This window comes from Rhinatrema bivittatum, chromosome 12 (genome assembly GCF_901001135.1).
Source record: "Rhinatrema bivittatum chromosome 12, aRhiBiv1.1, whole genome shotgun sequence".
Lineage (NCBI taxonomy): Eukaryota > Metazoa > Chordata > Amphibia > Gymnophiona > Rhinatrematidae > Rhinatrema > Rhinatrema bivittatum.
Window position 1 is genome coordinate 1,483,933 of NC_042626.1, and position 13,064 is coordinate 1,496,996.

Consider the following 13,064-nt stretch of genomic DNA (forward strand, 5'->3'; position numbering starts at 1 on the left):
GTGTAATGAGACACACACACACTCACAGTGTAATGAGAGACACACACGCACTCACAGGGAAGCACACACACATACAGGTCCTTTCCACCGTATGAAAAATAAACAGCTTTGACTTCTGAGGTATGGATATTTAATACTGAATTTTCTTTTTCAAATGTGGAAACTTTTAGACACAATCTGGGCCTGTGTTTAAGTCATTAAAACATCTTTAAGCATTTTCTGCTTTTCGTTTTCTTTCTACAACCCTTTCCTGGAATGTAATTTATTTGTATTTAAACCTCTGAAAGAAAAATGCATTTCCAACAGGTTTCTTAAATGTGGGGGGTTGGGAACAGAGAATCACTGTTTTATTTATGATCCAGAACCATTTTAGCCTTTTATGGTGCTTGCACTTCGCTGACAGAATTTACATCTCAGTTCATCACCTTATCTCAGACATCGGAGTTTGTGTCTGTGTCACTGTTCATGCCTGCTAATACCTAAACCACTCTCATATATAGGATTACACACACAGTTACACACAGTCACGCAGAGTGAGGCATACACTAACACAGACACACACAGTCACACACACACAGTCTGCCGTATGCAGTCCTACCCACACATCCTGACACATACAGGTAACACACACAGTCTGGACTTAATTACACTCACACACGCACACACACACACACACACACACACACACACAGTCTGGCATATAGTCACACACACACACACAGTCTGGCATATAGTCACAAACATTCTGACATATTTTGCAAATAATTAAATTTACAGTCAAATGCATACAGAACCTGCCACACCCAGTCATTTACATAGTAGTACATGCCATGACATACGCAGTCACAAACACAAAGACTGACACATAGAATTACAGAAGGAGGTTGTTGCGGGTGTGGACCCTTGGGCTGAAATGGAGTTGGCTGCAGGTCCCTACCATTGGCTAGCGGAGCTGACAAAAGCAGAGGTTCAACTGGAGCTTCACCAGTACCAGTCCACTTTCCTCTTAGCTTGAGCCCTTGGGTGTCGGAGCCTCTGTCAAGTCGATATGTACAGGCGAGAAACGAAGCCAGAGTCCAGCAGAGGCAGGGCAGGCGGCAAGCAATCGAGGGCAGGTTCAGGCTGAGGGCAGAGGCAGGCAGAGTTCACTCAGTGTCAAGGTTCAGGCAGTGCTCAGTGGCAGGTAGTGGAGGTCAAGCAGCGTCAAAGTCCAATGCAAAGTGAAAGCCAGAAGTTTATCCGAAGAGGTGAGGAAGAATGAGGGAATAGGAGGACAAGGAGCCACACATGCAGGAAGAAGAGGTAGGTTTCAGTCCTTTCGGCCCAGACAAACAGCCCAGAAAGAGCACAAGTTTACTTAGGGAATAGCCACTGCTATTAATTGCATCAGTAGCATGGGATCTTCTTAGTGTTTGGGTACTTGCCAGGTTCTTGTGGTCTGGTTTTGGCCACTGTTGGAAACAGGATGCTGGGCTTGATGGACCCTTAGTCTGACCCAGTATGGCAATTCTTATGTTCTTATGTTCTAAGATGCTGAAGACTGACCATGAGGAAGACAAGAACTCAGACCAGACTGCTACGCAGGACCCAGGATCAGGAACACGCAGAGGCAAACCGCTACTCCATTGGAGTGGACCTACTGCCGAGGTGAGGAGCAAGTGCAGGACCGGCCTTATGTATCCCTCAGGCAGTGATGTCATCAGGATGCCAGGCCTGCTTTCCTGCACTCCTAGGCAGGCCCGGGCCTGATGTGGCCGCACTGGCAGGGGCGAGCAGTGTCGGAGCTCCCAGGAGCGCCTGCCTGGCCCCGTGCCACGGACCTCTTGCGCAGGCAGTCGGCGCTCGTCACCTGCACTCTTTGCACTAGGGGTATGCACGGGCAGGACTCAGACCTTTGCACCTGCTCCTTTCCGTGCCTTTTCCTCTCAGGATCGCCTCCTTTGAATGTGGATAAACGTGTGGGCATGGCAGGCAATCCTCTGAATATCACTGGAGCCTGTAGATGTTTCTCACCCAGATTCTGTCTATTTCACCTTTTCAAAGGATGAGACTAGTTTGGGGGTTTAATGACCCTTTGGGAAGTGTTGGATCCGATTCGAGAGAATGTTGTATTGTTTTTTTCTTTTTGGTATTCATCTCCTCCCTAATTGAGGGCTGGAGGTGATGTATAACTTTATATATTATTTCCTTCACAATATTTGTGGGTTGTTCTTATTTTGTCATTGTGATTGTCAGCTTTTTCTTTACAAGAGGTTTGGTTTTCTTGTATTATTTGCTGAAAAAATATAAATGAAAAAGAATATGTAAATCAAGAGCAAACATGTCACTTTATGACACCTTTAGTTCCTTTTTTATGCAAATCTATGCAAATAGGTGTAAAGCCATCATGGGGATGTATCTGCAGATGTGCTGAATATCCTCCCCTGTTTGCCAGAACCTGCGCTGCCAGCGGTGGAGTTCACGGTTCACAAGCAGGGAAGCTCCATGCACCCATCACCCTTTCTGTCAGTCTCACGCTGTGGCCCCTCTCCCCGGGTATTCAGAGAGACCTCACCCACCTCTGCAGGGAAGAAGCACTGATGGGGGCCCTAGGCATCGCTAAATCTTTCCCTAAAATCTCATTTTGCTCTGCTTTTCTGTGGGTGGTGCCTGTCTGCCTACCACGCTCGCCTCAGAGCCCCATAAGAAAGACGGTTTTCCTCTATGAGGGTTTTACAGTGGTGATATATTGTAGCACTATAAGTGCTCACAAGGGGCATTTCAGCATTTTACTTTATTTATTTATGGTTTTTATATACCGAAGTTTGGTACAAGCCTTCACTTCAGACATTAAAGGTCAGAACATTGATATAATATATTAACAGAATCACTTTAATGGTAACTTGTAGAAAGAAGGAAACATTGTGAGTAGTAATGGTAACTCTGAGTTAGAGTTATACATTCTTAATATATACTTCTCTGACATTTAGGTGAAAATAGGAAATTGTTCGAACTTTAGCTGAAAACGGTTCATTTCATGACGTGGCAATGTGGATCAGTGAATCCGGAGGGTGCCTGCTTCTGATTTTGGCAGTGGGGACGGGGGTATTCATGAATCCTGTGATTTGATTGCCTTCTTTGTAAGTTTGTTGAAATAGCCACGTTTTGAGTTGCTTTTTGAATAGTTTAGTGTCATTTTGTAACCTTAGGATTTCAGGTAGTGAGTTCCATAGGTGAGGTCCAGCTCTTGAAGCTGCTCTTTCTCTAATTATTTATTTAAAATTGTTTGTAGCCACTTCCACCAAACTTTGAGAAAGGTAATTAAAACAGATAAAAGCAAAAAGCATAAAAGAATGCAAATGATAACGAGAGATCCTAATAATGGAGCATTACGGAGTGCCCATCCTCAAAATCGTGCTGGTAAGCTGGAGAAAAGATGGAAGGGCTTTGTTAAGAGGCAGTAAACAGAGCTTCCTAAAGCCTTTAGAAAGGTCAGTCCTGCGTAGCTGCATGGACTGCAAACACAGCATGCTCTTCCTCTTCTTGGCTCTATAGGAAGGGATGCCGGCGGACGGACAGACGGAACGGCTGGCTGTTACGTTTCCCCAAGGGGAACTGTGATAATGAAGGAGTGAAGCGTGCCACCGTGCAAACTGAACAAAACCGGGGTGATGTGATCCCCGGCTGTTACGTTTCCCCAAGGGGAACTGTGATAATGAAGGAGTGAAGCGTGCCACCGTGCAAACTGAACAAAACCGGGGTGATGTGATCCCCGGCTGTTACGTTTCCCCAAGGGGACCTGTGATAATGAAGGAGTGAAGCGTGCCACCGTGCAAACTGAACAAAACCGGGGTGATGTGATCCCAGGCTGTTACATTTCCCCAAGGGGAATTGTGATAATGAAGGAGTGAAGCGTGCCACCGTGCAAACTGAACAAAACCGGGGTGATGTGACCCCCGGCTGTTACGTTTCCCCAAGGGGAACTGTGATAATGAAGGAGTGAAGCGTGCCACCGTGCAAACTGAACAAAACCGGGGTGATGTGATCCCCGGCTGTTACGTTTCCCCAAGGGGACATGTGATAATGAAGGAGTGAAGCGTGCCACCGTGCAAACTGAACAAAACCGGGGTGATGTGATCCCCGGCTGTTACGTTTCCCCAAGGGGAACTGTGATAATGAAGGAGTGAAGCGTGCCACCGTGCAAACTGAACAAAACTGGGGTGATGTGAGCCCAGGCTGTTACGTTTCCCCAAGGGGAACTGTGATAATGAAGGAGTGAAGCGTGCCACCGTGCAAACTGAACAAAACCGGGGATGATGTGAGCCCAGGCTGTTACGTTTCCCCAAGGGGAACTGTGATAATGAAGGAGTGAAGCGTGCCACCGTGCAAACTGAACAAAACCGGGGTGATGTGATCCCCGGCTGTTACGTTTCCCCAAGGGGAACTGTGATAATGAAGGAGTGAAGCGTGCCACCGTGCAAACTGAACAAAACAGGGGTGATGTGATCCCCGGCTGTTACGTTTCCCCAAGGGGAACTGTGATAATGAAGGAGTGAAGCGTGCCACCGTGCAAACTGAACAAAACCGGGGTGATGTGATCCCAGGCTGTTACGTTTCCCCAAGGGGAACTGTGATAATGAAGGAGTGAAGCGTGCCACCGTGCAAACTGAACAAAACCGGGGTGATGTGATCCCCGGCTGTTACGTTTCCCCAAGGGGACCTGTGATAATGAAGGAGTGAAGCGTGCCACCGTGCAAACTGAACAAAACCGGGGTGATGTGATCCCAGGCTGTTACATTTCCCCAAGGGGAATTGTGATAATGAAGGAGTGAAGCGTGCCACCGTGCAAACTGAACAAAACCGGGGTGATGTGACCCCCGGCTGTTACGTTTCCCCAAGGGGAACTGTGATAATGAAGGAGTGAAGCGTGCCACCGTGCAAACTGAACAAAACCGGGGTGATGTGATCCCAGGCTGTTATGTTTCCCCAAGGGGAACTGTGATAATGAAGGAGTGAAGCGTGCCACCGTGCAAACTGAACAAAACCGGGGTGATGCGTTCCCCGGCTGTTACGTTTCCCCAAGGGGAACTGTGATAATGAAGGAGTGAAGCGTGCCACCGTGCAAACTGAACAAAACCGGGGTGATGTGATCCCCGGCTGTTACTTTTCCCCAAGGGGAACTGTGATAATGAAGGAGTGAAGTGTGCCACCGTGCAAACTGAACAAAACCGGGGTGATGTGATCCCCGGCTGTTACGTTTCCCCAAGGGGAACTGTGATAATGAAGGAGTGAAGCGTGCCACCGTGCAAACTGAACAAAACCGGGGTGATGTGATCCCCGGCTGTTACGTTTCCCCAAGGGGAACTGTGATAATGAAGGAGTGAAGCGTGCCACCGTGCAAACTGAACAAAACCGGGGTGATGTGATCCCCGGCTGTTACGTTTCCCCAAGGGGAATTGTGATAATGAAGGAGTGAAGCGTGCCACCGTGCAAACTGAACAAAACCGGGGTGATGTGATCCCCGGCTGTTACGTTTCCCCAAGGGGAATTGTGATAATGAAGGAGTGAAGCGTGCCACCGTGCAAACTGAACAAAACTGGGGTGATGTGATCCCAGGCTGTTACGTTTCCCCAAGGGGAACTGTGATAATGAAGGAGTGAAGCGTGCCACCGTGCAAACTGAACAAAACCGGGGTGATGTGAGCCCAGGCTGTTACATTTCCCCAAGGGGAACTGTGATAATGAAGGAGTGAAGCGTGCCACCGTGCAAACTGAACAAAACCGGGGTGATGTGATCCCCGGCTGTTACGTTTCCCCAAGGGGAACTGTGATAATGAAGGAGTGAAGCGTGCCACCGTGCAAACTGAACAAAACCGGGGTGATGTGATCCCCGGCTGTTACGTTTCCCCAAGGGGAACTGTGATAATGAAGGAGTGAAGCGTGCCACCGTGCAAACTGAACAAAACCGGGGTGATGTGATCCCCGGCTGTTACGTTTCCCCAAGGGGAACTGTGATAATGAAGGAGTGAAGCGTGCCACCGTGCAAACTGAACAAACTGGGGTGATGTGATCCCCGGCTGTTACCTTTCCCCAAGGGGAACTGTGATAATGAAGGAGTGAAGCGTGCCACCGTGCAAACTGAACAAAACCGGGGTGATGTGATCCCCGGCTGTTACGTTTCCCCAAGGGGAACTGTGATAATGAAGGAGTGAAGCGTGCCACCGTGCAAACTGAACAAAACCGGGGTGATGTGATCCCCGGCTGTTACCTTTCCCCAAGGGGAACTGTGATAATGAAGGAGTGAAGCGTGCCACCGTGCAAACTGAACAAAACCGGGGTGATGTGATCCCCGGCTGTTACGTTTCCCCAAGGGGAACTGTGATAATGAAGGAGTGAAGCGTGCCACCGTGCAAACTGAACAAAACCGGGGTGATGTGATCCCCGGCTGTTACCTTTCCCCAAGGGGAACTGTGATAATGAAGGAGTGAAGCGTGCCACCGTGCAAACTGAACAAAACCGGGGTGATGTGAGCCCAGGCTTTGATGGAGCCTGTGTATAAGGAATTGCAACAGTTCGGAAGTCAGAGGTATTTAGGAATTGGTTTGAGATGTCTAAGAAGTTTTACCTTTACAAAACAGTTTTGGGTGACAGTGGGAATATGGGGTCTGACTTTATTAGCAATTTTAATTGATTCATTTAAACAAATATGAAGACTCAAGTACCTCAAATTGTAGACAGTGGCCAAAGATTAGAATTTCTGGGGGTTTTTTAGATTCAGAACAAGTCTTGTGTGTTATCCAACTTTTTATGGAATGTAAGCATAAAATTACAAAACTAGCAGTCGCAGGCCATGATGATTTTACCAGGATGTCATCTGTGCAGAGTTTATAGGAAAGCCCGAGTGTGATAGTAGAGCAGACGGTGCAGATCCTGAGGAACACCCCGGCGATGCCGAGACCAATTCTAACCTGCTGAGAAGTGCTGGAGAGATAAGAGGAAAAGCAGAGAGGCTGGTGAGGAGGATTTCATGATGCTGAGGTTCTGTCCAAAAGGATAAGCCTGCATGAGGTTCCATTGTCAAACCTCCAGGGACTGAATCTGCACTGGAGAGTAGGAGACTTTCTGTGTTATGCTATTTTCTAAAGTGGATTTGACTCAGTCAAGTGTAAAGACATCTAAGAAGGTTCTAGAGGTCCTCTTACCTTCCTACTGCTCCAACAATAAATCCCCAGGGCAGCAGAAGCAGCAGGGGCAGGGCAGGGCAGGCCAGGAGAGGAGAACAGCAGGGATGTGACAGGACAGGATGCGTGGATGCTGCAGAGTGAGACCAGGTAGGGGCAGAATGGGATGGGAGGGAGGCAGGAGAGGGGGATACTAGGGGTGCGACTGGACAGTGGGGAAGGCACTTCCTGAAGAATCACGTAGCCACTTTACAGCCATGGCCGCTGCACTGCACCGTACAGTGTGCTGGTGCTGCACTAAGCCCCGTTATAATATGACTAGAGGCCACTGTGCCGCATCCTGCATAATATCTTATATTCTTTCCATCCCAAAATTAAAAAGGCAACTTCAGATAAAACGAATTCACAGCAGAAGATTGCTTAATTGGTAGAATAATGCCATGGTTTGAATAGGTGGTGAGTTGGAGAAGGCCTGCAGTCAGGACCTGCTTGGGAGTAATTTGGCACACGCATACCTAAACATGGACAGGGTCACCAGCCCTGTGTCACTCCCTGTCATTTCACATTAAGATATGCAAAACCAAACCCGCTGCTAATTTTCTGGCTGTCCCTGCGGCTGTAATGAGAGCAAAGAGTAATTGGAGTCAACTGCTTGATTATAATCGTCAGTGCTGTCAGAAAAGGAGCAGCCCTGCCGGAGCCTGGCCAGAACTAGCCCTTTGACCTCTGCTTGACCATTTGTCATGCACTGATTTCAGTTTGTGCGGTGGGATTTCTGGCCAGGAGTTCAGTCCCCTGGTGTAACACCTGGATATGCAGTGTCACAGCTGGTGGAGATATTGCAGTGCGACACCTAAATATCATTATAATTGCTATTCATGACATGAGGGTGCTCTGAACCTATCAATCTCCTGCTATAGGCTCTCAGAAGAGGCAGATCACACTCTCTCATGACCAAGGCAAAGATTATTTTTAAAAGCAAGAAGTGATAGTCTTCATTGCTGATTAAGGGAAGGAAAAGGGGATTGTGTAGCCAGATTTAAAGCAGGCTTTCCTTCCTGAAGATGTTTGTATTAGTTATAGGCCGATTTCTAATTGCCTGAAATTGCAAAACTGTTAGAAAGCTCTGCTACAACAACTAACAGGATTCTTGCATGTCAATAACATTTTAAATCCACATTGAAGTGGTTTTAGAGATGGGCACGGTAGGAGCTGCTATCGGTCTCAGATTATTTACTTTCTACTGTTGAAATAAATAATGTCACGCGCCGAAGGAGCGCGACAAAGGGGCCTGCCCCTTTGAGCGCCCCTTCGGGCAGCCCCTTCGGACTGCCCTGAAGGACCCTGGAAGACCCTAAAGTACTACACGGACCTCCTTCTCACCCAGCAGTCCCTTTTGACCCTGAAGTATCGCCGCTCACTTGCCAGCCTCTCAGCCAAGACCCATCCAGCTCCAGGACCTCCGAGTGAGTGGGCACCTCCTCAAAGTGCCTATCCCACCTCTCACAGGTGCTCATGAGCCTGCCTCCCAGCCACTGGACTACTCCCCCTAACACCTTAAATTGCTCTATTCTGTTATTTGTGCATGTTATCTAAGCTGTAGAACCTGCATTGTCTGACCTGCATTGTATAACCTGCATGGTACACTATTTACACCTCTTACCCTACCTAATCAGCTTTGTGCCCTTTCCTCAGTGCCCTTCTCTCAGTTTAACTCCTTGATACCTTAATCCCCGCCTTGTACTACCCTATATCCTCTCAGTTTCCTTTTTACCTACCCCCTCTCCCTCCCTCCTCCTTTGCCTACCCACCCACTATGACCACACAACACATCAACCGCATCCACCTCCCCCACAACAGACTCCCCCATTCCCATCCCCCCCGTCCCACCCCCCCCCTACAAATCCCTCCTCCCTATCCTCACCACCCCCCTCAACCAATTCCTTGGACTCACTACCCTCTCCATCATTCTGTTCAACGCCCAATCACTCTCCAAAAAAACCCCCATCCTAAATGACCTCCTCACTGACACCAAGCCAGACATCTGTGCCATCACGGAAACCTGGCTCAAAGAAACAGACATTGTCCTCCTGAACCAGCTACCTACACAATCCTACGAATTCCTATCCATTCCAAGACCCAAGAAAAGAGGAGGTGGCATCCTCCTAGCCTTCAAGAAACACCTTAATCTCAAACTCTCCCACACCACATCACCCTCCAAGCTAGAAATTGGCCTCTTCAAAGCCCCCTCACTGCAAATCTGTCTCATTTATGCCCCTCCTGGATCCATCGAACGGGACCCCTCCCCCTTAATTGAATTCTTATCTGCCAACATAAACATTGAAATCCCTTCCATCATACTAGGAGACTTCAACCTCCATGTCGATGCCACCCCCCTTACCCCTTCTTGTGAGGCATTCCTTACTGCACTCCAAGCTCTAGGCCTTAGACAAATTGTTGCCTCCCCCACGCACCAAGCTGGTCACTCCCTTGACCTTATATTCATCAACCACTGCTTCCTACCATCCCACCCCCCCACCTGCTCCCCTGTACCTTGGTCAGACCACTTCCTCATAAAAGCCCTCCTCCCCCTTAACTTCCCTTCTACCCCCACTCCCTCAAACAACACCACCTTCACCTTCAGGAAACCCTGCTCTGGAGATGAACTGGCTCTTGCCATTTCCAACACATCCACTAGCCTTGACTGCTCCAGTCCAGAGACTGCCATCAAATCCTGGCTCAGCATGACTCTTGAAATTGCTGACAAACTATGCCCCATCTCCAGACGTAACATTACCCAACCCACAAAAAATCATCAACCCTGGTACACGACTGAACTAAGATCCCTAAAGAATACCCTCAGGCAGCGTGAGAGAAACTGGCGTAAAGCCCCCTCACCCCAACTCGCCTCAAGTTTCAAAACTACCCTTCACCAATATAGAATAACCACCCTCAAAACAAAAAGAGACTACTTTTCAGCTAAGATCCACCAATACATGTACAACCCGAAAGCCCTTTTCAATTATGTTGCCAACCTCACCAAATCCTCTCAGCCCACTATCCCTGAGAATGATGCCTCCACTAAGAGCGAAGAAATCGCCCAGTATTTCCTCACAAAAATCACCAACATCCTCCGCAGATTTCAACACCCTTCTCCATCCACCTCCCCTTCCCCCTCCCTCCAACCTTCCCCCACTTCACCCACCCTCCAAACCCTTGACCTGACTTCCGCTAAAGAAGTGGAATCTATTCTCAGAAAACTTAAACCAGCTTCCCACCCTTCAGACACCATTCCCACAAAATCCCTCCTCTCCATCCCGAACACTATATCCAAACCCATCGCAGACATCATAAACTCCTCCCTCTCTTCAGGCTCTGTCCCAGATGCTCTTAAACAAGCTATTGTCAAGCCCCTCCTAAAAAAACCAACACTAGACTCTAAAGACCCCGCTAACTTCCGCCCTATCTCTAACCTGCCCTTCCTATCCAAAATTATGGAAAAGATTGTAAACATCCAACTTACAGAATATCTAGAAAGCAACAACATTCTGCATCCAGCCCAATACGGCTTCCGTAAATACCTCAATACAGAAACCCTCCTGCTCTCCCTCACGGACCACTTACTCATAGGCATGGACCGAGGCAACTGTTACCCTCCTCGCCCTACTCGACATCTCAGCTGCCTTTGATACCATCAACCATAACCTCCTCATCAACCGGCTATCCGAAATAGGCATCTCAGGCCTAGCCCTACTATGGTTTAAATCCTACTTATCTAACAGAAAGTTCTCCGTCAAGATAGGAAACGCCAACTCCACACTCTATCCCTTGTCTCAAGGTGTCCCACAAGGCTCCTCCCTCTCCTCCACCCTTTTCAACATTTATCTCACACCTCTATGTCAGCTCCTCACAGACCTCGGCCTCAAATTCTACCTCTATGCAGATGACGTTCAAATCGTCATTCCCATTCACAACTCTCTCTCAGATGCCCTTGCCTTCTGGAACACATGTCTTGCCAACATCAATGACTTCCTCACCAACATCCACCTCGCTCTAAACTCCTCCAAAACAGAGCTGCTCCTTATCTCTCCTCACCTCCCTCCCAAACCACCGATCTCCAACGATCCAGCTTTCAACGTCATAACACCCCAACCCACAGTAAGAGACCTTGGGGTTATCATAGATCAACAACTCAATCTCAAAAAACAGATCAACTCCATCCTCAAAGAAGGTTTCTTCAAGCTTCACATCCTGAAGAAACTCAGACCCCTCCTCCACTATCATGACTTCCGCACCGTCGTCCAAGCCACCCTTTCCTCAAAGCTGGACTACTGTAATGCCCTCTTCCTTGGCCTACCCTCCTCCACCACCAAGCCCTTACAAATGCTCCAGAATGCCATCGCCAGGGTCATCACCAACTCAAGGAAAGCTGATCACATTACCCCAATACTCAAAGAACTCCACTGGCTCCCCATCGCATCCCGAATTCTCTTCAAAATTCTAACCATAGTGCACAAGTCCATCCACTCGCACAATTCCAATTGGTTGGATGAACCCTTTCGTCCTATACGCACTGAACGACCCACTCGCACTGTCAACAAAGGCACCCTCTCCATTCCCCCTTTGAAAAAAGCCCACCTCTCCTCTACTAGGGACCGTGCACTATCCATTGCAGGCCCTAAACAATGGAACACCCTCCCTACCACTCTCAGGCTAGAGCCATGTTACGCCAAGTTCAGAAAAAAACTTAAAACATGGCTCTTCCGACAAGCCTACCCTGATTAAGTACACCGACTTCTGCAAGTATCTTGCCTACGCCTTGTATATTCCTGTAAATAGTCCGTTGCAGTTTTTATTTATTGCTTTAATTCCTCCACCTCCTGCTCTTTGTATACTCCTCCTTGTTCGCCCTCCCTGTTCATTGTAATTTCTACCTTTAAAGTTACATTGTAAACCGGTATGATGTATGCATACTAATACCGGTATATAAAAGTTTTTAAATAAATAAATAAAATAAATAAATAAAGCAGTTATTGCCGTGTTCCTCGATCCTAGTGCTGCCTATGTCACAGTTAATCATCCACGTTTGCGAGACGTTGTCCTAAATGCTCAGCTACTTTTTTCAGAGAAATAAATTTCCTGGCCGGGGAACTCAGCATCACTCAGAAAGGCACAATTTAACTTCCGGGGCGCACACTGGCTGCCATATGAACAGGTCCCATTTTATAAAATCCCATGATACCCCCTTGTTTATGCCACTTCACGCACTATACAAGTAAGAGATTCCTGATTGCTTACAGAGAATTAAATGCTGGGTGTCTGCCAATTCTGCCTTCTTCAATTTCTAAAAAAATAGAATCTACATATATTTCATAAAATTCTCCACCAGAGACATGCCCGGGACTCCCGACAGACAGTGTCCATCTCCCCCCCACACACATGCCCGGGACTCCCGACAGACAGTGTCCATCTCCCCCCCAGACACATGCCCTGGGACTCCTGACAGACAGTGTCCATCTCCCCCCAGACACATGCCCGGGACTCCTGACAGACAGTGTCCATCTCCCCCCCAGACACATGCCCTGGGACTCCTGACAGACAGTGTCCATCTCCCCCCCAGACACATGCCGGGACTCCTGACAGACAGTGTCCATCTCCCCCCCAGACACATGCCCGGGACTCCTGACAGACAGTGTCCATCTCCCCCCCAGACACATGCCCGGGACTCCTGACAGACAGTGTCCATCTCCCCCCCAGACACATGCCTGGGACTCCTGACAGACAGTGTCCATCTCCCCCCCAGACACATGCCCGGGACTCCCGACAGACAGTGTCCATCTCCCCCCCCAGACACATGCCCGGGACTCCCGACAGACAGTGTCCATCTCCCCCCCCCAGACACATG

The 13,064-nt window shown here is 48.5% G+C and overlaps 1 long non-coding RNA gene across 1 annotated transcript in view; it reads left to right on the forward strand.

Annotated features, from left to right (window-relative positions):
* The first annotated feature begins 1,575 nt into the window (after nucleotides 1-1,575).
* Nucleotides 1,576-13,064, forward strand: part of LOC115073833 — a 51,923-nt gene continuing 40,434 nt past the window's right edge. The window contains exon 1 of the long non-coding RNA XR_003852134.1: nucleotides 1,576-1,647. This is a non-coding gene — a long non-coding RNA (uncharacterized LOC115073833). The remainder of the gene's footprint in view (nucleotides 1,648-13,064) is intronic.